Source organism: Hypanus sabinus, chromosome 16 (assembly GCF_030144855.1).
Source record: "Hypanus sabinus isolate sHypSab1 chromosome 16, sHypSab1.hap1, whole genome shotgun sequence".
Taxonomy (NCBI): Eukaryota; Metazoa; Chordata; class Chondrichthyes; order Myliobatiformes; family Dasyatidae; genus Hypanus; species Hypanus sabinus.
In genome coordinates, this window is record NC_082721.1 from 58,297,635 (window position 1) to 58,324,183 (window position 26,549).

The 26,549-nt window shown below is 40.7% G+C and overlaps 1 long non-coding RNA gene across 2 annotated transcripts in view; it reads right to left on the minus strand.

The window, feature by feature from the left end:
• Nucleotides 1–26,549, minus strand: part of LOC132406342 (uncharacterized) — an 82,075-nt gene that overhangs the window by 24,421 nt on the left and 31,105 nt on the right. The window contains exons 2-4 of one of the 2 annotated variants that reach the window (XR_009516136.1): nt 25,786–25,838; nt 23,122–23,213; nt 2,379–2,501 (exon numbers count right to left, since the gene is read on the minus strand). This is a non-coding gene — a long non-coding RNA (uncharacterized LOC132406342). The remainder of the gene's footprint in view (nt 1–2,378; nt 2,502–23,121; nt 23,214–25,785; nt 25,839–26,549) is intronic. The other variant, XR_009516137.1, reaches the window with a different exon arrangement.

Here is a 26,549-nt window from a genome sequence, read left to right on the forward strand (position 1 = left end):
GTGTACAGGTGAACCTAATAAAGTGGCCAATGTGAGTGCATTTTCTCTGGGAAGGGTGGTGTAAATGTCAGGGCGACGGGCTCTCTAAAGGGGATAACTCGAAATCTGAAACCTGAGAATTAACTTCTGGCGAGAGTCTAATTGCTTTTACAGTTTCTGTTCCACTGAAAGGAACTGTTCATTCCCAACTGGAGTCATTAGGACGCGTGTTGTGAGAAATGAACTCAACGTGAAGAATTGAAGGTTATACTCGCGGGAGATGAGGATCCAGCGAGACCCTGACTGTCAACGAGTAGCTGCTTTAGTCTGCTCTGTGACCCAAGCTTTTGAACGGGGAACCGACCAAATTCTTACACAAGGCCGGTTCAGGGATGACCTGGCCGGAATGACCGAAACTAGGGTCGTGGTCTCAGTACTGGAGGGTGGCCTTTCAGGACAGAGATAAGGAGACATTTCTTCAACCGGGGGGGGGGGGGGGGGTGGTTGCAATGGTCAATTTAGGGGGACTGGGGAGACCCACTGATTGAGAGTATTCACGTCTGAGGATTCAGGACACGAAGGATTGGGGATATTTCGAATGCTGAGGAATACAGGGTATTTCTGATATCCAGGGATGCGGATGAATGCAGGAGAAAAACGAGTCATGACCTTCTGGAATAATGAAATAGACACAAGGGCGGAATTCCCTCGTGCTGATGGAACATGCTCATGTGACAAAAATACATTCAGATTTCAAATAGCCGGAAAGATTAAAGGAAGTATTAATCCGGCAGCAGTGAAATGTTTAATGATTCAGGTGTCATTTAGATTTAGCTGAGCAATGTCACTGGAGCAGCGAAAGTTTCTTTATTTACATGATTTGGTCTCATTCAACTCATGGGGAGTGGAGTGCCGTTTAATCATTGCCTGACACACTCCCTCACAAAGCGACCTAACGTGAACTATCACCCGGGAACTTTGATATGTCATATAAATCTATAAATCCTGTCTGTACATGGCATAATGATAACATTCATCTTTGAACAGATAGTAACCCACCCATCTCCTAAACTGTTCTCATGAAAGTATGTACAGTATGCCACCCATATCTAAGATCAGGCTCACGTGATTTTTTTTGCAACAAGGTGCATTTAATCACTGAGTCTTTGTTTGAAATGCATAGAAGGCAAGGAATGATAAATACAAGGAATTCTGCAGATTCTGGAAATCCAGAGCAACACACACAAAATGCTGATGGAATTTAGCAGGTCAGGCAGAATCTATGGAGAGGAATAAACAGTCGACGTTTCAGGCCAAGACCCTTCGTTCAAGTTCAAGTTTAATTGTCATTCAACAATACATGAATACCCACGTATAGGGCCAAACAAAACAGCTTTACTCTGGGGCCGAGGTGAAAAACACAGGAAGAAAAAGTTACACAATGACAAGACCTGTTAACTTGCACAGGTTCAAGCATTTAAATGCAAGGTGTTCAAAAAATTGTTAATTTTGACAGAATACAGATGAAATTGGCCAGGGGTTATGTTGGAATAGAATATCACAACAGGGAGTGATGTTTGCAATCACTGTGTGCTGGAGAGGGAATGGGAGAGTGAGAGAGAGAAAGAAAGAGGAGAGAGGGAGAAAGGGAGAGGGGAGAGAGAGAGAGAGAGAGAGAGAGAGAGAGAGAGAGAGAGAGAGAGAGAGAGAGAGAGAGGGGTGGGGGAGAGAACACATGCTTTCAATGTAAGGAGAAGCTATATGCCTGAGAACACTGACATATGTATGACATAAGTATATAGAAAGAAGGGTGAAATGAAAACGTTTGTAAAAGCCACAATAAGGCAGAGATAAGCAATGTGAGAAGAAGGCAAGTAGGGATCTGTGTGCTATAGTGGAAAGGGTTGTAGAGAGAATGAAAATGCGATAGCAATCAGAGAGATGCTTGGGGTCACATCATCATCTAGTCCTGTGGTCTATACCAAAGACTGAAACTCAAAGGTTGATCAGAAGTCCAGAAGTTGAAGCCTGATATCCAAAGCCCTGGATCTATGAGTCTGAAGTCGACTGGGTGTCAGAGGCCCTGAGGCCTGTCTGAGGTTGGAGGGCTGTCTGTGTGGGTGGGTGGGTGGAAGCTGGTGTTTTTTTGCTTCTTGTGTTGTGTTTTGTTCTGCCAAGCATTGTGGGCATGGCATGTTGGCAGTGGAATGAATGACAACACCTGCAGGCTGTCCCCAGCACATCCTTAGATTGTGTAGGTTGTTAATGCAAATAACATATTTCACTGTATGCTTTGTTATACATGTGACAAATATATCTGAATCAGAATCAGAATAGAATTAGAATTGGAATCTGAATATGAGCAACAGCAAAGGGTCTGAGAGTGTAGCCTTACTGACCTGAATCTTCTGATTCTCATCATCACCTTGTCTCTGAGAAGATAAAGTCTTAAAGCACCCTCAAAATGCCAGGTGACACAGAACTGAAGCGGTGATCCCCAGGGTCACCCAGCAACAGCCATCCTACAAAAGGACAAAGAGGTGAGGGATGAGTCAAGAGATGTGGAGAGGATCCAACTCAAGTCTGAAATCCGCCTCTGGTACAACTCCATTTCTAATATTTCCTAAATTAATTCTGAGCATCTGCTAGACATTCAGACATGTCACCTGCCCTCTCTCCATTTGTTCTGCTCAGTGATGGAGACGGTAGCCAAAACAAATGGATTTTACTAAACATTTTTGTCTGATGCAGAATTACCTGAAAAGGTAACAAAAGGTGGAATCATTCTCTCTGCGAATCTGCACTCTGACTGCACTGTAGTTCTCTGGTTCTTCCTGTTTACAGGAGGGGATGCAGATTCCAGTGTATATTAATCTATACTTAAAGACTATTTCCACTTTGTTATAATCACAAGATTTGCACCCGTGAGCAACACACACAAAGTGCTAGAGGAACTCAGCAGGTCAGGAATATGGTGAGGAATAAACAGTCGATGTTTTGGGCTGAGTCCCTTCATCAAGACCTTATGTTGTCTTTAGTGTGCCTTATATATTTATTATAAATTATAAATGAATCACCTAAGTTATTACAGATTTTGCAAAAACAAGGTCATGGCCCAATGAGCTCCTGCCACCCAATTTGATGCCTGGCATGTGGAGTGTTCTAGCTCACTCCTGATTAATAGTTCTCAGGACCATAACAATGGATTTTGGAATGGGGCTTACAGATCTCCTCAGCTTGGAGGTGTGCCAAGAACCATTGCTACCTTCCAAAAGCACGTGTAACCTTCCATCAGCTTGGAGACCAGACTCTTGTGTAGTGCTTCAGATGCAGGCCCAACAATGCTCTGTAATTTGGCATCAGGACTTCCCTACTCCTTAATATCAACCATAATGCCCATCTATTGACTGTAGTGTAATGGTTAGCAGAATGATATTAAGGTCTGTGGTGTTCCAGAGTTTGGAGTCTGATGGACTTGATTGTATGACTTGATGGAGTTTTTACAGTCTCCCTGTGAACCACATGGGTTTCTTCCAAAAGCTTCCGTTTCCTCTTACATCCAAAGACTGATTAGTAGGTTAATTGATCATTGTAAATTTCCCTGTGACAAGGTTATGGTTAAATATGTAGGTTGCTGGGAGGTGCGGCTCTTTGGAACGCAAGGGCCTGTTCTGTGCTCTATTCCTAAATAAAATAAACAAAATTGTTGCACTTACCTACATTCGGCCCATAATCCTTCTAACCATGTCCTAGTTAAGCGCCTTTCACATGTTGTTGATGGATCTGTTCAATCACTTGCTCTGGCATTTTGTTCCATGTATAGACCAGCACCCTGGGTGCTGATGGGTGAAAAATAACTCCTCAGGCTTCCTATTAAACCATAAGGTGTAGAGGCAGAATGAGGCCTTCTGGCCCATCGAGTCTGCTCCACCATTCAATCATGGCTGGTTTTATCTCCTCCTCAACCCCAGTTCCCAGCCTTCTGCTTGTAACCTTTGCTGCCATGTCCAATCAAGAACCTATCAATCTTTGCCTTAAATACATCCAATGACCTGGCCTCCACAGCTGCATTTGGCCACAAATTCCACAAATTCACCACCCTTTGGCTAAGAAATTTCTCTGCAACTCTGTTTTGAAAGGGCACCCCTCCATCCTATGACTGTGCCCTCTTGTCCTAGACTCTCCCACCATGGGGAACATCTTTTCCACATTTACTCTGTCTAGGCATTCCAACATTCGAAATGTTTCATTGAAATCTCCCCTCATCCTTCTGAATTCCAATAAGTACAGGCCCAGAGCTATTAAACGTTCCTCGTATGATAACCCTTTCATTCCTGGAATCATCCTTTTGAACCTCCTCTGGACCCTCTCCAATGCCAGCACATCTTTTCTAAAATGAAGGGCTCAAAACTGTTCACAATACACAAGGTGAGGCCTCACCAGTACCTTACAAAGCCTGAGCATCACTTCCTTGCTCTTGCATTCTAGACCTCTTGAAATGAATGCTAACATGGCATTTGCCTTCCTCATCACTGACTCAAACCGCAAGTTAACCTTCAGGGTGTTTTCTCAAGGCCCTCAGCATCTCAGATTCCTGGACTTTCTCTCCATTCTCTCCATTGTCCACACATTTATTTCTACTACCAAAGTGCATGCCCATGCATTTTCCAACATTGTATTTCATTTGCCACTTTCTTGCCCATTCTCCTAATCTGTCTAAGTCCTTTTGCATCCTACCTGTTTCCTCAACACTACCTGCCCCTCCACCAATCTTCCTATCATCTGCAAACCTGGCAACAAAGCTATGTATTCCATCATCTAAATCATTTATATACAGCATAAAAAGAAGTGGTCCCAACACCGACCCCTGCAGAACAGCACTAGACACTGGCAGTCAACCAGAAAAGGATCCTTTTATTCCCACTCACTGCCTCCTACCAATCAGCCAATGTTCTAACCTTTCCCCTCTCAATTTAAATATGTTCTCCCTAGTTCTTAACCCTCCAGCCCTGGGAAACTGTACACATTAACCTAAAAATTGTATTCTCTCATAGTTTTATACACATCTGTAAGATCACCCTTCAGTCTCCCACTGTCCAAAGAATAAATTCCTCAGTTAATCAATCTCACCTTGTAATTCTGTCTCTTGAATCCTTGCAATAAAGATGAACATTCCATTAACTCTGTAATCAGTACCTATACCTGTATGCTGATTCCACCCATCCCCCACCATGCATTTACTCCTTTTGTTGTGCAGCTTTTAACACTCACCACATGCACTCAACTCATTAACCCTAACCCATACATCTCTGGAATGTGGGAGGAAACCAGAGCATCTGGAGGAAACCCACATGGTCACAGGGAGAGCGTATGAACTGCTTACAGACTGCAGTGGGCATTGACCCAGATAACTGGTGCTGTAAAGCATTATGCTAGCTACTATGCTACTGTGTTGTCCTCAAGAGCAGTGAAGGATGAAGGCACTGATAAATACTGGCAACATAAATTTATATTTAAAAAAAATCAGTTTATCCAGTTTTGTCTGAAGATGCTGATTGATCTTGTTTCCATTGACCCACAGGCAGTCAAATCCAAACCAAATTCAAGTTGAAGTTTATTGTCATTCAACTGTATACTATCTAATAACACAGCATTCCTCTGGACCAAAGTGCATAACACAGTACATATTACTCATACGTAATACATGAAGTAACATTACCACAATTAAATTAACAAATATTAATATATATTCCAGAATATTGACAGTTAGAAAAAGTTAGATTCATTAGAAAGTAAACTGGCACTTCATTCATGAAGAGACCTGGGGGATGTTAGGGACTCACTGCCTGGGGGAAGAAACTGCTTCCTATCCACACATCATCCCTCCCTTTATAGCAATATTTTTCCCGCAACCTGCTTTCATCTTGTGCCCAGGACTGTAAACCTCTGCCCCCTGGTCTTTGAACCATCTGCTATTGGGAATGGCTTCCCCAACCCAATCTACCCTATCTTGTGTATGCCTGTACCAAATCTCCTCTCAATGCTTTGCTCTAAGACAACACCATATTCTCTCTTTGAAGATATTAAAAACAGAGGCACACAGCAGTTCAAATTTTATCTCAAAGTTCAAAGTAAGTTTATTATCAAAGTACATATATGTCACCATATACAACACAGAGTTTCATTTTCTTGTGGGCATTCACAGTAGAGAGAGAAACACACTAGAATCAATGAAACTCTACACACAAAGAATGCAAAACACAATGTGCAAAAGAAGACAAAATATACAAATACAAAAACAATAATAGCAATAATTATAGTAAATAAAACAGTAAATAAATGATACTGAGAACATTTGTAGGTTCCTTGAAATTGATTTATGGAATCAGTTCAGTGTTGAGGTGAGTTAAGTTATCCTTGCCGGTTCAGGAGCTTGATGATTGCAGCGTAATAACTGTTCCTGAACCTGGTGGTTTGGGACCTCAGGCTCCTGGAATCTTTATTGGAGTAGTGCATTTAATACACACATATTAAGAGCTTACCTTTGTGTGCCTACTGCAGGCTAAACGTCCCACCACCCATTTAGGCCCACTTCATTTCATGTACATCTACTCACAGCATATTGGCAGAGACTAAAAACCACAGCACCAGTGGGGAGGACTAAGAGGGTATGGCCAAGGGAGGTGGAGGAGAGCATACAGGACTGCTTTGAGTTGGTTGTCTAGACAATATTCAGGGATTCATCTTTGAGTCTGAATGAATGTGCCACAAATATCACGAGCTTTATCAAGACCGTTGTGGAAGGACATCTTCAATCTCTCACTGCTGCAGTTGGAGGTTCCCATTTGCTTCAAAAGGGCAACAATCATATCAGTGCTCAGGACGATCACAGTGAGTTGCCTTAGATAATTGCCCATTGGCACTCACATCTATCGTAATGAAGTGCTTTGACAGGTTGGTCATGACTGGAACTAACTCTTGCCTAAGTAAGGACCTGGACTTCTTGCAATTTGTCTATTGCCACAATAGGCCCACAGAAGATAACAATCTCACTGGCTCTCCACCCAGCCTTGGATCACCTGGACAATAGGCCGCTGTTTATTGACTACAGTTCAGTGTTCAACACAAACAGACCCTCAGTTCTAATCAACAAGTTCTAAAACCTGTGCCTGTATACTTTGCTCTGCCACTGAATCCTTGACTTCTTCATTGGGAGATCACAGTCTGTGTGGATCCAAAGTATCACGTCCTCCTCGCTGATGATCAAAATGGGCGCACCTCAGGGATGTGTGCTTATCCCACTGCTCTGCTCTCTCTACACCCATAACTGTGCAGCTAGGCACAGCTCAAACCACCTATAGATTTGTTGATGACCTAACTATTGTTGGAAGAATTTCAGATAGTGATGAGGAGGTACACAGGAGTGAGATAGATCAGCTGGTTATGTGGTGTTTCAAAAACAACTTTGCACTCAACATCAGGAAGACCAAGGAATTTGTTGTGGATTTCAGGAACACGTGTCAGACTTCACCAAGAGATCAGAAGTGGAAAGAGTGAGCATTTTCAAGTTGTTTGATGTTAACATCTCTGAAGATCTATCCTGGGCCAAACATATTAATGCAATTAAAAAGAAGGCATGTCAGCAGGCATATTTCATTAGGAGTTTGAAGAGAATTGGTATGTCACCAAAGACACTCTTGAACTTCTACAGATTCTAACTGGTTGCATGACCTCCTGGTAGGCAAAGTGCCTGATCAGTACATTTGTTTTTTGCTTCAGACTTTTCAGCAAACTGGGAAGATTGGATGGAAGGAGGTCAAGCTCCTTGAAGCAAGTCAGTTGTGCAGAGTTGGAGGAAGATCCAATGGTTATACTATCTAAGAAAAATGAGGAGTTATCTCTCAGACCTCATTTTTTCTCTTGACATTGGAGGACATTCAGCCCATCGAATCAATGCTGACTCATAGAGCAATCCTATTTAGACAACACTCAGTAATTGTTTGTCCTGAGACTATAAGGTACTGAAGCGAGTTGTGGAGACAGCTCAGCATATCATGGACTCATTCCATGCTCAGTCCATTTATGGACTCTGTCTACACTTCTCACTGCCTCAGTAAAACAACCAAGATAATCAAAGACCCCACTCATCCTGGACATTCTCCTCTCTCCTCTCTTCCATTGGGCAGAAGATACAAAAGCCTGAAAGCATGTACCACCTGATTCAAGGACAGCTTCTTCCCCACTGTTATAACACCTTTTGTACATTTCCCTAGTACAATAAGATGGACTCTTGACCTCACAATATACATCATCATGGCCTTACACCTTATTGTAAGGTGTAAGCATTGCACTTTCCCTGCAGCTGTAACACATTGTTATTGTTTTGCCTTGTACTACCTCAATATGCAGATACATTGAGATGAAATAATCTGTATGATAGCACATAAATCAAAGTTTTCCACTACTTCTTGGTGCATGTGACAATAATAAATTAACTTACCCCGACTTATTTCTCTGTATCTCATCCTATCTCTCATGCTATCAACTACCTTCAATTTTCCTACCACCCATCTACACTAGAGGCAATTACATTAGTGAATTAAACCCACCAACCTGCATGCTTTTCGGTTTTGATGGAAACAGAGTACCCAGGGGAAATCTTGTGGTCACAGGGATAACAAGCAAACTCCGCAGAGACGATGCCGGAGGACATGATTGAATCCTGGTCAGTGAAACTAACATTTGCAACATGAAAGCTCATAGATTCATCATCATCATCATAGATATCAACAACACCACTTGTAAATTGAAGGATTATGTCAGTGTTGTGTAGCAGGGAATTGATCAGAGATGATGAACCCTATAATTGTAAGGAAGGTGCATTTGAGAGTTGAATTGATTGACTGACAGGATGTAGACAGCTTGGGGCCTCTTCTCTCAGAAAGGATGCATTGTCATTGGAGAGAGTCCAGAGGAGGTTCACAATGATAATTCCAGGGATGAAGGTATTAACATACGAGGAGTGTTTGGCAGATTTGGGCCTGTACTCACTGGAATTTAGAAGAATGTGTGGGGATCTATCTACCGAATGTTGAAAAGACTCAATGTGGTGGATGTGGAAAGGATGTTCCCTCTGGTGGGGTATCCAGTACTAGAGGGCATGGCCTCAAAATTGAGGGGTGAACTTTTAGTACAGGAGGATTTTTTTTAGTCATAGTGTGGTGAATCTGTGGAATGCTCTGTCATAGACTGGTGGAGGCCAAGTCCGTGGGTATGTTCAAAGCAGAAGCTGATAGATTCCTGATTGGTTGAGGCGTCAAGCGATATGGTGAGAGGGTAGGTGTATGGGGTTGAATGGGATCTAGGATCAGCCATGATGAAATGGTGGAGAGGACTTGATATTCTGAATGGCCTAGTTCTGTTCCTATGACTTATGGTCTTATGGTAGACATTATTGGAATTTATTTCCCATCTCCTTTGGAAAGGCCTCAGACTTCCTTTCCTGGTGGACGTCAGTAAGCCAGAAATGTTTTCACAACCTCCCATCATTTCAGGATTGCCCTGACTGACATTGGCCTCTTTTCAAAGTTCTGATTTATTTAGTTGCTTAGGTTTTATACCTACTTCCCCAGATCAGTGGTCCAGAGCTCTGCCAACTGGTTCAGTGAGGCTTGGGGTGTTTGTGTGTGTGTGTGTGTGTGTGTGTGTGTGCGCGCGCGCGCTAAGGGTGGAGGGGACTTGGTGCCTAGGTTAGCTCTTGGAAAGAATTATCCAATTAATCCACTCCAAAGAAGAATGTGGTTGCATTGGAGAGAGTGCAGAAGAGGTTCACCTGTATGTTACCTAGACTAGAGGACTCCAGTTATCTCTAGTTATTTATGTGGAGAGATTGGATAGTCTGGCTTGTTTTCCTAGATGAGAGGTATAGATAGGGTAGGTAGTCAAAAATGCATCCTGTATTAGAGTTACCAAGAAAAAGAGGGCAAAGAGTTTATTTTACACAAAGAATGCTTGATAATTGGGACATGTTGCCAGAGAAGGTGGTGAAATCAGATACAATCACTACATGTAAAAACATTAAACAGGCACTTTCAATGGCAAGACATAGTAGGATTCAGTCCTAATGTGGGAAAACGGGCAAAAAGATAGTGTAGATGGGCAAAAAGTTTGGCGAGAATATGATGGATTGAAGATCCTATTCCTGTGCTGTACTGCTCGGTATCTCTCTAAGTGTGACCTGAGATAATCCTCTATGACCCTATAAAATATTCATTTGCAATCTTAGCCCAATTACCTTTTCAGCATCCCTGTTGAATCTTGTCCTGCTACCTTTGCTGTGTAAACTATCTCTTCATACCTCTTCTGCCTCTTCTCCTAAATCCATTCTCATTGATCTTACAAACAGCCATCCAGGATTCAGTCTAAGGAAATCCATGTGCAGAGAGACCTAGAGGGAGTGTCCTCCAAACAGTCACATCAGCTGAATATTTGCTGATGATTGAAGCAGCTGTGTCTAAGACTTTAAATGTCCTCTTCATGGATTGAGGATGTCTTCCACACTGTTCTTGAGGCAGCCAGTAAGGCCATTGTGGTAACTGCAAATTCTTTCACAGATGGGGCTGGAAGTGACTACGGGGGTGTGCATGAGGGCTTGTCATACCAGGCCTCAAGGCTGTCAAAGATCTCAATACCATTTCTTCTCCACATTGAAAGGTCATGGGCTAGAGATTCACAAGAATAGGCAGGGATGCTGTGTTCCCTTCAGAGAGGTTTTAATACCCTTAGACCTTTTTCTCTGTCCATCTGGTACTTGTCCCATAATTGAGCTTGTACCGGGGATCTGTATCCTAAGAGGGAGCTGCCTCACACATCTGACAAAATGCCATGCTGGCCTCAGGGATGCACGCCTGTGAGAGGTTTACCTATTATCCAGTGAAACTGAATGGAGTTCATGGAGTTGAAATTGCTGGTATTGTTCTATAGCTCCAAGGAACTTCTTGTGGGGGGTACTGATCTCAAGTCTAAAGGTAGGCAGGGATTTCTGCTACCTAGTAAAATAAGAGTTTTGTGCCAGATTTGAACACTGATCTTCAAATGTCTTTTCTCTCAATCATTCAGAGGACAGTCTGGCATGATGAATGGTATTGTTGCTGTCTTCTTTACTGAGATTGAGATGGGAAGTGGTGTATCTTTGCCAGTGTCCTACTACGGACCTTTGCTATCTGAGGACAGTTTGGCGGAAGATGTTTTTCCTGCAGGTGTAGAGAATAAGGTACCTCACCTCACCTATGAAATCAACTTGGAGATCAAACTCTGAACATACACAAATGCATTGCCTCTTATCACAGTTCAACCTCCCATACTGGGAATACACTGCACTATAAATACCTTAAATTACATTTTATAACAGTGGCTACATATTTATGTATTTAAGCTGGTCATCGGTGCAGCGGCATCTGCACTGGACTTCGAGGCAAGTGGCCCCGGCTTCGAATCTGTCTGGCTTCTTGCACGCTTTCCATTTGTGCTGTGTTGAGTGTCAAACTAGCAACTCGGCTTTGGAAAAAAATAGACAAATGCTAAAGGAACAGCAAGGTTGCCACCCAGTGAGCAACAAGCTATGAAGAGCAACAAGAATTTACAAAGTATATATTTATGCACATTTTATTCATCTGTACTTGTAACTTTATATCTATTAGATCTCCCTCAGCCTCCATTGCTGAGCAACCCCAGTTTGTTCAACCTCTCATTATAACATGTGCCCTCTAATCCCGGCAGTATACTGGTAAAACACTCTGCACCCTCGCTAAAGCCTCAACAAATGCCCTATAACATGACGATCAGAATTGTATGTAATATTCCAGATGTGGCTTAACCAGAATTTTATAAAGTTGCAACATAACTACTTAACTTTTGAACTCAGTGCTTTGACTAATAAAGAAAAGTATGTCATGTACCTTCTTAACCTGTGCGGGCACTTTCAGAGAGCTATGAACTTGGACTGCAAGATCCTTCTGTTAATCAACACTTTTAAAAGTCTTATGTTTAACAGTGTACTGTCTCTACATTTGACATACTGAGGTGCAACACTTCACATTTGACCAGATTAAACTTCACCCATATCTGTAAATGATCTATATCTCACTGCATTATTTGTCAGTCAATTGTGCTATCCACACATCATGAAACTCCATATCATCTGTAAATACACTAACCCACTCATTTCCATTGTCATGCAGGTCATTTACACTGTATACATCACAAACAGCAAAGGTCTTAGTACAGATCACTGTGGAACACCATTAATCATAGATCAGTTAGAAAAAGGCCCTCCGACTATTAAGTTCAAGTTCAAATTTAATTGGCATTTAACCATGCATGAATACCCATGAACACATCCAAACGAAACAGTGTTGCTCCAGGGCCAAGGTGCAAATCACAGTACCAACAAGGCACAAATAGCACATAAGATAGCAAGCGCTTATATAAGTAAAATACAGTCACAGGAAAAAAAATAGTCCAAGTCTCTGAGTCCATGAATGTTGCAGCAGTCTGCAGTCAAACACAATACATCATGTGCTCTGCTGGGTGAACACTGGGAGACAGCGCTGCCTACAGCATGAACACCATGCCACACCACCTCCTGCACTCCAGTGGAGCACCCAACTCTGATTCCTCCCCCTGCATGGTTGCAGACAGGGGACATCACAGCTTGAGGCCTAGTCCTTGCTACAACTGAAGCCAAGCAGCTCCCCTGACATTTGCCAAAAAAACAATTAGTTGGACTTGTAGCACAACAAATCCAAATGGGTGATGCTATCACAAGAAAAGTGACTAAGTACTTGCTGTTAGACTGAACATGTCCTTCTTGAACCCACTCTGACATCTCTCAGACACAGGAAGCATTATGGTTGGCACCAAATCTAGCTCCTCCAGTTTCCCCACCAACGAGCAACTTACTGTGGAGTAAACTTGCCTACTTTAAGTTCTTAATGTTCAGCAAGGTCTCATGAATATAACTAATGTGTTTAAAAAGACAATAACACCTTTGGTTGACCCTAAGCACGCTGCCAGCTTTATTGGAAGCTTATGACATCTTAAGCACCCTCTGTCTTCTGTGGTCAAACCAATTCTGAATGCAAATGGCCAATTCACCATTGAGCCCATGCACCTATATCTTCTGGATGAGCCTCCGATGAGGGGCCTTGTCAAATGCCTACTGAAATCCATGTAGCCACATCCACAGCTCTGTCTTCATCAAATATCTTCATCACCTCATCATAAAGCTCAGTCAAGTTAGTACGACACAACCTACCTCTCACAAAACCATGCTGAGTCTCCTAATTAGGCCATGGTTTTCCAAATGCTCATAAATCCTATCCCTAAGAATTCTCTCCAGTTACTTCCTTACAACTGATGTGATACTTGCCAGTCTATAGTTTCCAGTATTATCTCTGGTGCCCTTTTTAAACAATGGAGCAACATTTGTTACTTGCCAGTTATCTGTGGCCTCAAGCAGCTAAAAAGAACACAAAGATGTTGGTCAAGACCCCAGCAATCTCTTTACTAGCCTCTCTCAATAACTTGGGGTATATCCCACCAGGCCTTGGGGACATAGCCATCTTAATGCTCTTTAAGATACACAATACTACCTCCCCCTTTACTTCGAAATGCCCAAGGACATTAACACTCTCAATACTGATCTCACTATCCTCCACATCCTTTTCCTTGATAAATATTGACGTAAAATAATAATTAAGGACCTCACCCAGTTCCTTCATAATCCAAGCAAATGTTCACCCCTTTATCTTCGAGTGGTCCCACCCTCTCCCTATTTATCCTTGCTCCAGATGTATGCATAAAATGTCATGAGATTCTCTTTAATCCTACTTGCCAAGGACTTTTCATGGTCTCTCTTGGTTTCTGAGTTATTTTCTGCCTTCTTTATAGTCCTCCAGGGCTCTGTTTAATTCTAGCTCTCTAAGCTTTACATACTATGTTTTTTTTCTTGACTAAATTCATCACCTTCCTCGTCGTCCAATGTTCCCTTATCTTGCCTTCCTTTTTCCTTTTTCTGACTGGAATATACGTTTTCTGTCCTCTCATAATTTGCCCTGCTCCAGTTTAATACTCTCCTGCAAGGTCTATGCTTATCCTTATCTATAGCTATCCTGAAACTGAAGGGGTTGTGGTCACTGTTCCCTGACTGCTTACTCACTGAAAGGTTGGTCACTTGGCTAAGCTCATTCCACAACACCAGGTCCAGTGCAACCCCTCCTCTTGGATTATCTACATATTGATTTAGGAAATTCTCCAGGATGCACTTAACAAATTCTACCTCATCTAAACCACTTGCACTAAGAAAATTCCAGTTTTATGTTAGGAATGCTGAAGTCCCCCATGATGAAAATATTTTTAAATCTGCCTGTATATCTGTTCCTCAATGTCATGGTGGCTACTGGGTGGTCTGTAGTACAATCCCAGCACAGTGATTGCAAACTTCCTTTGTTTAAGATCTACTCATATAGACTGAGTGGACGAACCTTCCATTATGTCACCTCTGAGTGTAGCTGTGATATGGCTCCTGATTAGTAGTATAACTACCACCTTCCACTTGTTTTACTTCCCCCTCTATCTTTTTTACAACATTGAAACCTTGGAACATTAAGCACCCATTCCTGTCTGTATCTCAACCAAGTCTCTCCAATGCCCACAACATCATAGTTCCACATATTGATTCATGCTCTAAGTTCATCACCTTTACTCATAATACTCATAGCATTGAAATAAACACACTTCAAACTATCCATCCTATTGTATCTATTACTTTGCTCCTACCTGTTTTTACTGGCCCCAACATAAGGTCATAAGATCATAAGATATAGGAGCAGAATTATGCTAATTAGCCCATCGAGTCTGCCCTGATATTTCATCATGGCTGATCCATTTTCCTTCTTGGCCCCAATCTCCTGCCTTCTCCACATATACCTTCATGCTCTGACTAATAAAGAGTCTATCAACCTCCACCTTAAATATACATAAAGGCTTAACCTCTACAGCCACCTGTGGCAATGAATTTTAGAGATTCACAACACTCTTGCTGAATAAGTTGGTCCTCATTCCTGTTATAAAAGGATGTCTGTCTATTCTGAAGCTGTGTCCTCTGGTCTGAGAATTCCCCACCATAGAAAACATCTTCTCCATTCTATCAAGAACTTTCAGCATTTGATAGGTTTTAATGAAATTACTCCTCATTCTTCTGAATTCCAGGAGCTAGAGCCATCAAAAGCTCCTCCTATGATAAGCCTTTCAATTTTGGAATCAGTTTTGTGAACCTCCTTTGAACCCTCTTCAATGTCAACACATCCTTTCTTAGAAAAAAGCTCAAAACTGCTCACAATACTCAGTAGTGCTTTATAAAGCCTCAACATTAGATCTCTGCTTTTATATTCTTGTCCTTTCAAAATGAATGCTAATATCACATTTGCCTTCCCCACCACAAACTCAACCTACAAATTAACCTTTAGGAAATCCTGCACAAAGACTCCCAAGTCTTTGGCACCTCAGATTTTTGAATGTTCATACCATTTATAAAATAGTCAATGCTTTCATTTCTTCCACCAAAATGCATGACCATACACTTACCAACACTATATTCCGTCTGCCATTTCTTTGCCCATTCTCCTAATATGTCTAAGTCCATCTGTTGCCTTTCTACTTCCTCAAAGCTACTTGCCCCTCCAACCATCTTCATATTGTCCACAATCCTGGCCACAAAGCCATCAATTCCATCATCCACATCATTGACATATAATGTAAAAAGAAGCGGTCCCAGCACTCTGACACCTGTGGAACACAACTCGTCACCGGCAGCCAACCAGAAAAGACTCCCTTTATTCCCACTCTTTGCTTCATGCCTCGCAGTCAAAACTCTATCCATGCTCGCGTCACACATGAGGAGAACCAAGTGCCCCTATCCCAGTTGCTTCTACAACTCTAGAATTCTTTTTCTGCCAATGAGGGGGTACCTGATGACGCTGATCCAGGTACCGGGAGTAACATCTGACGTACACTATCCTTTCAGGCTCATTGCCACAAAGTGGCTCTGGAGACCAAGCTATTGGGTATATTTAAAGCAGAGATGGGTAAATTCTTGATTAGGAAGGGTGTCAAAGATTACAGGTATGAGATAAGAGAATGGAGTTGAGACGGAAAATAATTCAGCCACTTTAAATAATGGAGCAGACTCTATGGGCCTAAGAGACTCCTCAATTCCACTTCTATGTCTTACGGATTTATGGTTTTATATTTCTCCTTAGGTACAGGTCTGAACCTGATTGAAGATTGTATAAAGTTTGGTTAAACTTCATTGAGAGGTCCATGTGCATTTCTTATTGTTGGATTCAACACGACATTGACAGGCACCGAAGAAGTCCATGGTTGACTAGGATGATGACTAAACCTGATATCACCCTTGTCCTGTTATAGGAGGGATATCATTGAAGTGGAAGGATGCTGCCTGAACTTGAAAAGTCACGTGACAGGGAATGGTCGGGCAGACTTTATTCCTTAGAATGTAGGAAACTGATGTGGTGTGACCTTATAGAGGAGTACAAAATCATAAGAGCTATAGGTTAGGGAATCTTTTTCTCAGAGAATGGGAACTAAGGACCAGAAGGCATAGATTTAAGGTGGATGGTGAAAAATTTAAAAGGAACTTGAGGGGCAACTTCTTCATGATGACTGTGGTGCACTAATGGAACAAACTGCAGAAGATGTGCTTGAGGCAGGTACAACAATAATATTTAAGAGACATTTAGACATGTACATAGATGGGAAAGGTTTAGTGGGATATGGGCTAAATATAGGCAAGTGGGTCTAGTTTCATAAGCACCATGGTCAGTAGAGATTAGTTAGGCCATAGGGCCTATTTCCATGCTGTATGACTCTCTATGTGACTATAACTCTCAATGAGTTTTAGGCACATAAGATGGGTAATAAATAAGCCATGATGATTAAACTTAATGGACTGAATGGCCTAACTCTGCTCCCATGTCTTACAGTCATAAGGTCTGTAACTTCAAGAATTTATTTATCAGAGAAGGGCTTTTCACTTGGATTGTAAAATTGGAATGTGACGCACAGATTTTCCACTTCCAGTTTTTTCCATTCCTCATTAAACTACTGAATTACCAGTCAGAAAATACAGAAAATTCTTTATCCAGTGAGCGGAGAGGGCATAGAACTCTCCAGCACTGGGAGAGGCTGGGCTGAAGACCTTGGTATTTCCAGAGATGTTTGGGATGAAGAAAAGAATAGAGGCTTACAGCCATGGTTGATGATAGGAAGTATGAGAAGAGGAGAGGTCCTATTGCTCAGGGGTTGGGTTGAATAGGCTGCATTTCTGGTGAGTTCTACAACAGAAATATATTCCTGGTCAATTCTGCAGCACATCTCCCTTCTTATTCACAGATCCTTGCACTCTTCAGTAATCTGAATCAGTTTTAGCTTTTTATCTCAGTCTGTTTTTTTTCGCTGTCATTTTCACACACATTCACACATGTACACACACTCAGCAACACACACTCTCACACAGAAGACAAATCTTTTTCACACTTTCACACACACTTGGTTGTTCCTGCATTAAACCTAACTCTGAGTGAGTTCAACAACACCAATCTCATTTCACATACTTTCATTAACATCAGCCACACATTCTGACGTGGATATAAACCACACTTGTACATTCAGTTTGTAACAGTCCTTGCTTATACTGTGAATCACAGCCAAATCTCCTAATGAAGTTTAGCTAGATGAAAGAGATGGGCATCAGTGGTCCATCATCCCAGCCCCAGGATATTATTGCAGGAGTTCCTCTGCATAGGGTCCAACCATCTTGAACTAGTTCATTAATGACACTTCTTCCATAATAAGGTTTGAAATTAGTTGCTTTATTGATGATTACACAATGCTCAAATCCATTTGAACTCCTTGAGTGTAAGAAGCAACCTATGTCTGCATGCAAGTTTTATACAACATTTTGTCAGGGGCTGACAATGTCATGTAGAAAATGACAATGACAATAAAACGCCAGACAGTGACTATCCCCAGTGAGATGGAATAATCACCTGCCTTTGAGTTTCTATGATATTACCATTCCCAAATCAGCAAAGCCCAGATATAGAGTTGCCAGAGTTTATGAGGGGCTCTTACAAGTGTGACAATACATAGACTGGATGATCCTACAGAGGGGAGAGGGAGGGCAAGTGGTCCTGGGGAGGGGGAAGATGTGGGGGTGGAAGTATTGGGGGGGAAGGTGATCTGGGAAGAATGGTAATGGGAATGGAGTGAGGGGGAACATAGTGGAGGGGTGGGAAGCAGGAGGATGGCAGAGTTGTCCTGGGGAAGATAGAGGGAAGCAAGAGGAGGAAGGGTGGTTCGGGGGAATGGAAGGGGTTGTGAGTGGGTGGAGGATGGGGATTGTGATCTAGGGAGAGGGGTAGTGGGGGAAGAGTATGGAGGAAGGTAGGGGAAGGAGATTGGAGGAGAAGGGGACCTGGAGAGGGGAAGAAAAGGGTTCTCCAGGATGGTGGTAGAGGCAAGTACATTAAGGAATTTTCAGAAGGCACTTAAATTGATAAGGTGCCATATATAAGGCTTCTTAACAATATAAAATCCTATAGCGTTACAAGAGAGACACTGGCATGGATAGAGGAATGGCTGACAGGCAGGAGGCAGTGAAAGGGGGCCTTTTCTGACAGGCTTCCAGTGATTAGTGGTGTTCCTCAAGGGTCAGTAATGGGTCTGCATGTTTTCACATTGTTTGTCAAAGATTTAGATAATGGAATTGATGGCTTGGTGGCAAAGTTTGTGGATGATACGAAGATAGATGGAGGGGCATTTAGTATTCAGTATTTAGTAGTGCAGAGGAAGCAATGTGATTGCAGCAGGACTTACACACATTGGAAGAATGGGCAAAAGATTGGCAGATGGCATATAGTGTTGGGAAATGTATGATAAAGCATTTTGATAAAAGGAACAAAAGCGCAGACTATTGTCTAAATGGAGATAAAATTCAAACATCAAAGGTGCAGAGATACTTAGCAATCCTCATTCAAGATTCCCAGAAGGTTAATTTACGTCTGTGGTAAAAAAGGCAAGTGCAATGTTGGTGTTTATTTCAAAAGGAAATAAATTTATTTCACTGAAACTTCCCAAATGTTGAAAGGACTAGATAAGGTGGATGTGGAGAGGATAGGGATATCCAGACCTAGAGGGCCCAGCCTCAAAATTGAGGGGTGATCTTTTAGAGCAGAGATAAGGAGGAAGTTTTTTATCTGAAGAGTAGTGAATCTGTGGAATGCTCTGCCACAGACTGTGGTGGAAGCCAAATCTATGGGTATACTTAAAGCAGAAGTTGATAGTTTCCTGATTGGTCAGGGCATCAAAGGATATGGCGAGAAGATAGGTGTATGGGGTTGAGTGGGATCCAGGATCAGCCATGATGGAATGGCAGAGCAGACTCAATGGACTGTATGTCCTAATTCTCCTCCCATGTCTTATAGTCTTATGGTCTAAGGACATTTAAGAGACTCTAAGATAAGGCACACGGGAGATAGAAAAATGAAGGGTTTTGTAGGAGGGAAGGGTTAGACTCATCTTGGAGTAGGTTGAAAGGTTGCACAACACTCTGGCCAAAGGACCTGTAGTGTTTGATGAAGGGGTTACCAAGATTGTGCAAGAGTTTCTGTAAGTGTATCAGGATATTTTAGGATTCCTGGGAGACTTGCAGGTGTTCTAGAATCATGCCAGCACTGAAGGGTTCCCCAAAGAGTGTGTCAGCATTAATACAAATCATCAGGAATATCAGCATTGTCAAGAATCTCCAGGAGTGTGCCTACACTTTCAAGTGGTTGTGCAAGCTATCATTAATTTCAGCAAAGAGCAACAGCATGCCAGAGAGTAAAATGTGAAGTGAACACTTGTGGGTGGGTCCTCAGCGATCTGAGGTTGACAACTTTGCTCAGCCACATTCCTGCCTTCTGTTCCCATATTTATACAAACATTTGTAATCAAGTAAAACTTGAAACATGTTTAAAAACAAGGGAAGAATTCAATCCAAAATTGAGAAGGAGACTACAGCCAATCTAAAGGCAATCATCAGATAATTAATGGAAGTTTTCTTAGAGTGTAGTGAAGTAAATTAGTTACAATAAACATGAAAATTAATCTTAGGGTAATATATGGTGACATATATTTGATAGCAACTTTCCTTTGAACTTTGAACTTTAATCTGTATCTAGCATCTGGGCTTACAACCTAAATAAGTGATTGCGAATGCTTGGTCCATAAATAATTGACTATTTGTCGTTTTCTTTAAAGCTTACAGACAATAGTGATAAATGGGGTATTTTATTAGAGCCAACTTTCTATAAAACTGTTTTGGTTGGACTGTCGAGCAAATCATGAGTTCATTTGCAAACACATTTTTGGAACATTGCAATCCTCACTCTCCACTCCGCAAATCGTCCTTCCCCTCAAAATCTTAAACAGACACCATCCTGACTCTGCTTTCTTCTCTCTTCTCACTACTACCATTGGGCAGGAGGTCCCACACCACCAGATTCAAGAACAGTGATTATCTTACAACCATTAGGCTCCAGAACCAGTGTGGATAACTTCACTCTTCACAGTTCTGAACTGATTCCACAACCTATCGAATCATTTTCAAGGACTGTCCACAACTCATGTTCTCATTATTATTATTATTATTATTATTATTATTAGTAGTAGTAGTAGTAGTAGTAGTAGTATTGTTGTTATTAGTATTATTATTATTATTATTATTATTATTATTGTTATTATTATATTTTGTACTTGCACAAAATTGGAGAGAGGAAGTCAGACTATCTTCTTCATACCCTAAACACAAGAGATTCTGCAGATGCTGGAAATCTAAAGTAATACCCACAAAATGCTGAAAGAACTCAACAGGTCAGGTAGCATCTGTGAAGAAGAATAAACAGTTGACGTTTCGGGCCGAGACCCTTCATCACGACTCGTTCATAACCTATTCCTTCCCTCCTAGTCCATGCGCAATCATAAAGATGTGAAAACTAACAAAAAGAACAATAAAACGGACGAGTTGTTTGGAAAGGATTATAGCAGGGACCCATTCCTACCTGCCAGGCTCTTGGCTAAGGTGTGGCCAGGAAACGTGGAGGCTCCTGCCGAAGTTTTGCCTATAAGTTGTGCTCATTTGCGACTGGCCACCGAAGAGTTAACTTGAGTGGGAGGGAAAGAGTTAAAACACTTGGGCTATGTGCCGTATAGGATTCCTTTCCTGGTAAAAGTGTTTATTTTTAAATGCAACAGCGAGCAGATGCGGATTTATTGAACTGTTAGTAATGAGTAATATGTGATATGATACCAGTTTGAAAAAATTACATCCTGACAGAAAAATAAGTCAGATAAAGGATGTACAGTCGGGGTATTTGATAACTTTTTTTTAAAAAAAACGTGATAATGCTCTCGGCTCGGGGGCAAAAAGACTTAACATCAAAAGTCTTGATATTGACCCTTCCTGAATAACTCAGGGGCTCGTCTACCGTGTTCCAACGTCCATGAATCTCCGTTTTATGTTGTGTAGTGAAGCACATTGACACCATAAAGTGATTTGTGATTTCCTCCGACTATAGAATGTCACTGGTTTAACCCGAGTTACACGCTCCAGCCAAGTACTAAAATGAGTTATGAATAATCGTATGCGCTGAAGCCGCCCCGGCAAAGTGTTTCTATTTCTTTGGCGCACATTTAATATATAACAAATAACACAGTTCATGCCTGGCCTTAAACAAACAAGAAACAAGTGCACAACAACTGATCTCTAAGCATCAAAATCATCCTATCTCCATTCTAATTTCTCTTTCTTTATCCCCCTTCCCAAATTCCTCCCCCCATTTTGAGTCTCCCCAGTTCTCTGTCACAATTTCCCGCTATTATTTTATTGCCTGTCTATTTATCTTTATCTCGCCCTCTCTCCAGCGCGCCTGGCCGGTGCTCCCCTCCCTGCACCCTGCCTTGCCCGCTGATCTTGAAGCCCAAGCGGAGAATTCGATTAGATTCTGACAGTTGAGGAGTTCCGAGGTAAGAATGGCTGTTCAGAGTAATTCCTGGAATATCCACGAAATTCTCTTTGAAGCCCCAATGTACAGGATTGGTCTACCCCACACAATTAACGAGGAACAGATACATTGACCTGAGGAATTGAGACTTGATTTCTGCATCGAAAACTACAATACGTTCCGTAGTATATTTTTCGTATGTAAAATATTTTACCGCGCTAGCTTGAAAAATAATAAAATCTGATCGGGATAACAAATAATAACATCTTTAAATTAACCCAAAGAAAGTATTTCATGGATTTAGAAACTTAGGCAAATGTGTAATAAATTAAATAACGATAAATTCATTCAAATTCATTTTATTAATGTTAAATTCATTTACATTTATATGTAAATTCATTTAACAATTACATAACAAGAACTTCCAACTCTTTGCTTTAGATTGCTACTTTTAGGATTGGATAAGTAAATCCCAGGTTAAATTCTGATGAAGGATCTCGGCCCGAAACATGGACTATTTATTCCTTTCCAGAGGTGCTACCCTGATCTGTTGAGTTCATCCAGCATCTTGTATGTGTTACCCCGGGTTAAGTCTTGCCTATTTATTAATGGGAAGATTTGAATCTCTGAAAGTTTGTACTATTAAACAGTTAGTAACCTATTTGTAATATATTAGGTGCCGTTTCTAAACAAGCGGCTTGATTTTGTTTTACTTGAAGCAATTGCTACAAATTAAAATGCCAGGGGTCAGAGAAAGAACAATGCCTTTGAATTGGAACGTTTTTGGGCCCGGAGTGTTGATGTCTGCGTGGGCGAGAGCTTCGTGATTAAAGCTTTTGGACGCCAATAAATATCACATAAACACCTGAAATGCAATATTATTAAAATGTGAAAACTCGGGAGAGTCTCCAATGGCGACCGCAGAGCCTCAGATGTACACTGTTGCAAGGGTTTTTTTTAATGTTTCTAGCAGAATGATCTAAGGGCAGATTTCACTTACAAAATCTGTATCACTTACTCGCTCTGCCCTGCGACGCTGGCCTTGATGGGTCACAAGATTGCTTTAACCATCCACGCCTGAATTGATAATAGTTTCCAGCCTGATGTTCCCTGGTCAGGTAATAAAAAAACGATTGATATGATCTGAGAAGATCACAAGTATAAACTTCTGGCGTGATCCCCTTGTTTCCATATAATAGTTGGTTTGGAATTTAATCCTGTATTATGCAATTAATTAGTGATAACCTAACTAGCATTTTTATGGAATATATCTACGTATCTAAACAATTGTAACTTAACTCACATCAACTCTGAGCTGATTCCATAACCTACGGTCGCATTTTCAAAGACTTTACATCTCATGCTCTGTCTATCTGTCCATTCATCTGTCTCTCTGTCTATTTATGTAGTTATGTACATAGGTATGTATTTACTTATTTAAATGTATTTGCATTGATTTGTTTGCCAGTCTTTTTGTCTAGTTTTTCACTGATTCTATTGTATTTCTTTGTTCCACTCTGAATGCTTGCAAGAAAAAGAATCTCAGGGTGATATATAGTGACGCAAAAATACTTAGATAACATATTTACTTTGAGCATTGAAATGAAAATTAAAGAGGTAGATATTTCCCGATATATGCTTCACTCTCTTTACCTATGTATCTGTCTATATTTTCATAGATTGACATATATCCATACTTTTCAATTTATGTCAATATTAAATTGCTCCGCATCAACATTTAATGCAAAAGTACTTCGTATTTGTATGCTGAAACAGGCAGATAAAATTCGGGGCAACAGCAAATGGTTGAGGGAAAGATGTAGCAACTGCTCAGTCAAAATAGATTCGACAAAGAAAGATTATTTAAAGTGCGTCTCGCTGTCTATTATAGTTACAACAGTCCTTTGACAAGGTAATGAGGTAAGGATGAAATATTTTAAATGAAGCCCGAAAGAGGACGATAGAGTAATAAAATTAAACTTCACAGGGTATTACTCATTAATACATGGAAGTTGGAATACTCTCTGTAGGCAAAAATCGCGCCATAAATTGGCACCTTCAGTGCTCTTTTTATTTGTTTTATCGACTGATGAAATTATTTCTCCAGGAAAAGAAACTTAAATTTGCTTCCGTATAGGGAAGTGCCTCTGAAGCTAACAAAGTAATTTCCTGGTTTATATTTAGAAATAACATATTTCTAAGTATGTATTCTCGTGGAAAAGTTTCTAAAATATATGCAAACCTCAATAATTTACATATATCTTCAAAACAAGTGTGCACGTGGCAAAACTGAATTTCAAATCACTGAGAATTTACTTTTGTTCCCACAAATGTTTAGATTCGATTTTATTTTAAGTCAGATAGAAAATAATTATTTCTTGCTTGTGGCCTCGCATCAATAACAAAAGATGGAATAAAGTTACACTGTCTTCTAACATTCCTAACTTAATTATGAGCTAATTCTTAATTTAAAACCAGTGCATCCACGGGCGTGCATTGTCACAAATTCATCCAGGCACTATGTAGATCCGTGGATGCATTTCATTATATTTATATTAAATAGAAAATGCTCGTTAGATTATGCATTTTCAATGTGTCCCGTGCATCTAAAATTTTGCCTTTAAAATCATTTGCCTTTGATACAATGTGTATATTAAAGCCAAATCGTCACATTAATGTTTAGAAGCATCTAGAAATCTCACTGCCTAGTTATCCAATAAATAAGCACTTTTTAAGTAAAGTTCCAAACCAACTGGCCAAGTAATTAGAGCTGATTTGGCAAACAGGAAAGTATGACTTATAACAAGCGAGAGATTGGGTTGTTCAGTCCTGTCCTTTGAAAAGTAGCCCTGGAATTGTTAATCATGAGGTTGATGTAAAAACGGGTGAATAAAATATGTGTAGGAACCGAAATTGTAAAACGAAATTTCCCAGAGGTGAGAATAAGCCGCGTTCTCATCCTGATTCTGCTTAAATTAATCGTGTGCAGAATTACTTTTCGTCGTTTTTACTGATCTTTTACCTTCCAGGTAACTGTTTAACATTGTTTTCCGGGAAGTCTGAACTGCCTTGGCACAGAACTAATAAATTCATTTCGTTTACTTTGCCTTAATTCTCGCAAAACATTCAACGCTAATTTTTGCTTGAATGCGTCTCGTCCGTTCAATATCTATGGGTTAACTGAGAGGGGGCAACGCAAGGTGAGGTTGGCTGCGTCTGTTTATAGCTGAGAATTGGACAAGATATGTAAACGTCCGATCAACTAACTCATGAACACTACGTTACTGTTCATTTTGCTCACTTTTTGCACTACTTACTTTAATTTAATTTAATTTAATTTAATTTAATTACATATGTAAAACGAACAGATCGACATTTCCAAAACCTTATATAACCCCCAGGTTATTTATAAAGTATCTATTTAAAATTGTCTGGTTATAAATAGAGACTATATGGGGAATGACTTGAGTCCAGTGCACACTCACACTGACAGTCTGGATTGGTTTTACTATTGAAGATAACACTTCAGATGTTTGACGTAAACTTGCTATTTTCGTTTGAAGTATTTTGAGCTAGAATGCAAAGTTGGGGGATTATACGTGTGATTTGGATTGAGGTGGTTTTGACTGTGAATGAATCAGTAAAATATTAAACAAGTGAGATCACATAGATTTGAAAATACCTAGCAGAACAAAGCGGCTGAGATGCTTCTTGGTTTATGTCCTTTCCCGAACCCTGAAATTGAAAAAAACATTTGGGATTATTATATTTTAGATATAATATTTGATTTTGATTATATGTTATTATACCTGTTTCAAACGTACAAATGAGGAATTGGTATATCATTGTATAAAAAAGACGAAAAATGGCAGCTTCAAATTAATATTTTAATAAATGAGAATATTTCTGTCTCGCTGTTTATAATCTTCAGCTCGCTCTTTGGAATGTACCAAATGCTGCTGGCCATTAATTGTCAAAGCTCTAATTCTATTACAATTCGAATTTAATTTGAATTAATTATTGTTAATGCGCAAAAAATTGTAAATAATCTGACAAATATTATTGAGGATGTGCCCAGTCCATTTCAGGAGAAGGCATTTTATAATGCAGGGATGTTTATTACAGAGAGAGAGAGGTTTGCTGTTACAAAGGCCGTGATAAACCGAATACTCAACAATTAAAAAAAAACATTTAGTTTACAAAGTCTCTCTTATTTAAACATGTACAGGTTAGACTTTCAGTGAAACTCGGCTCTCGTATGTAAGCAGCTTAATGACATTATGCAACGCAGTTAGAACGGAGCACTGGGACAAATGCGGCAGAGTTTAGGGGCACATACAATGTTTCAGCACTCTCACCAACACCATCCTCCCCCCCCCCCACCCCCCCCGCTACACACACACACACACACATACTGGCCCTCCCGCTTCCACATACCTAAATTCT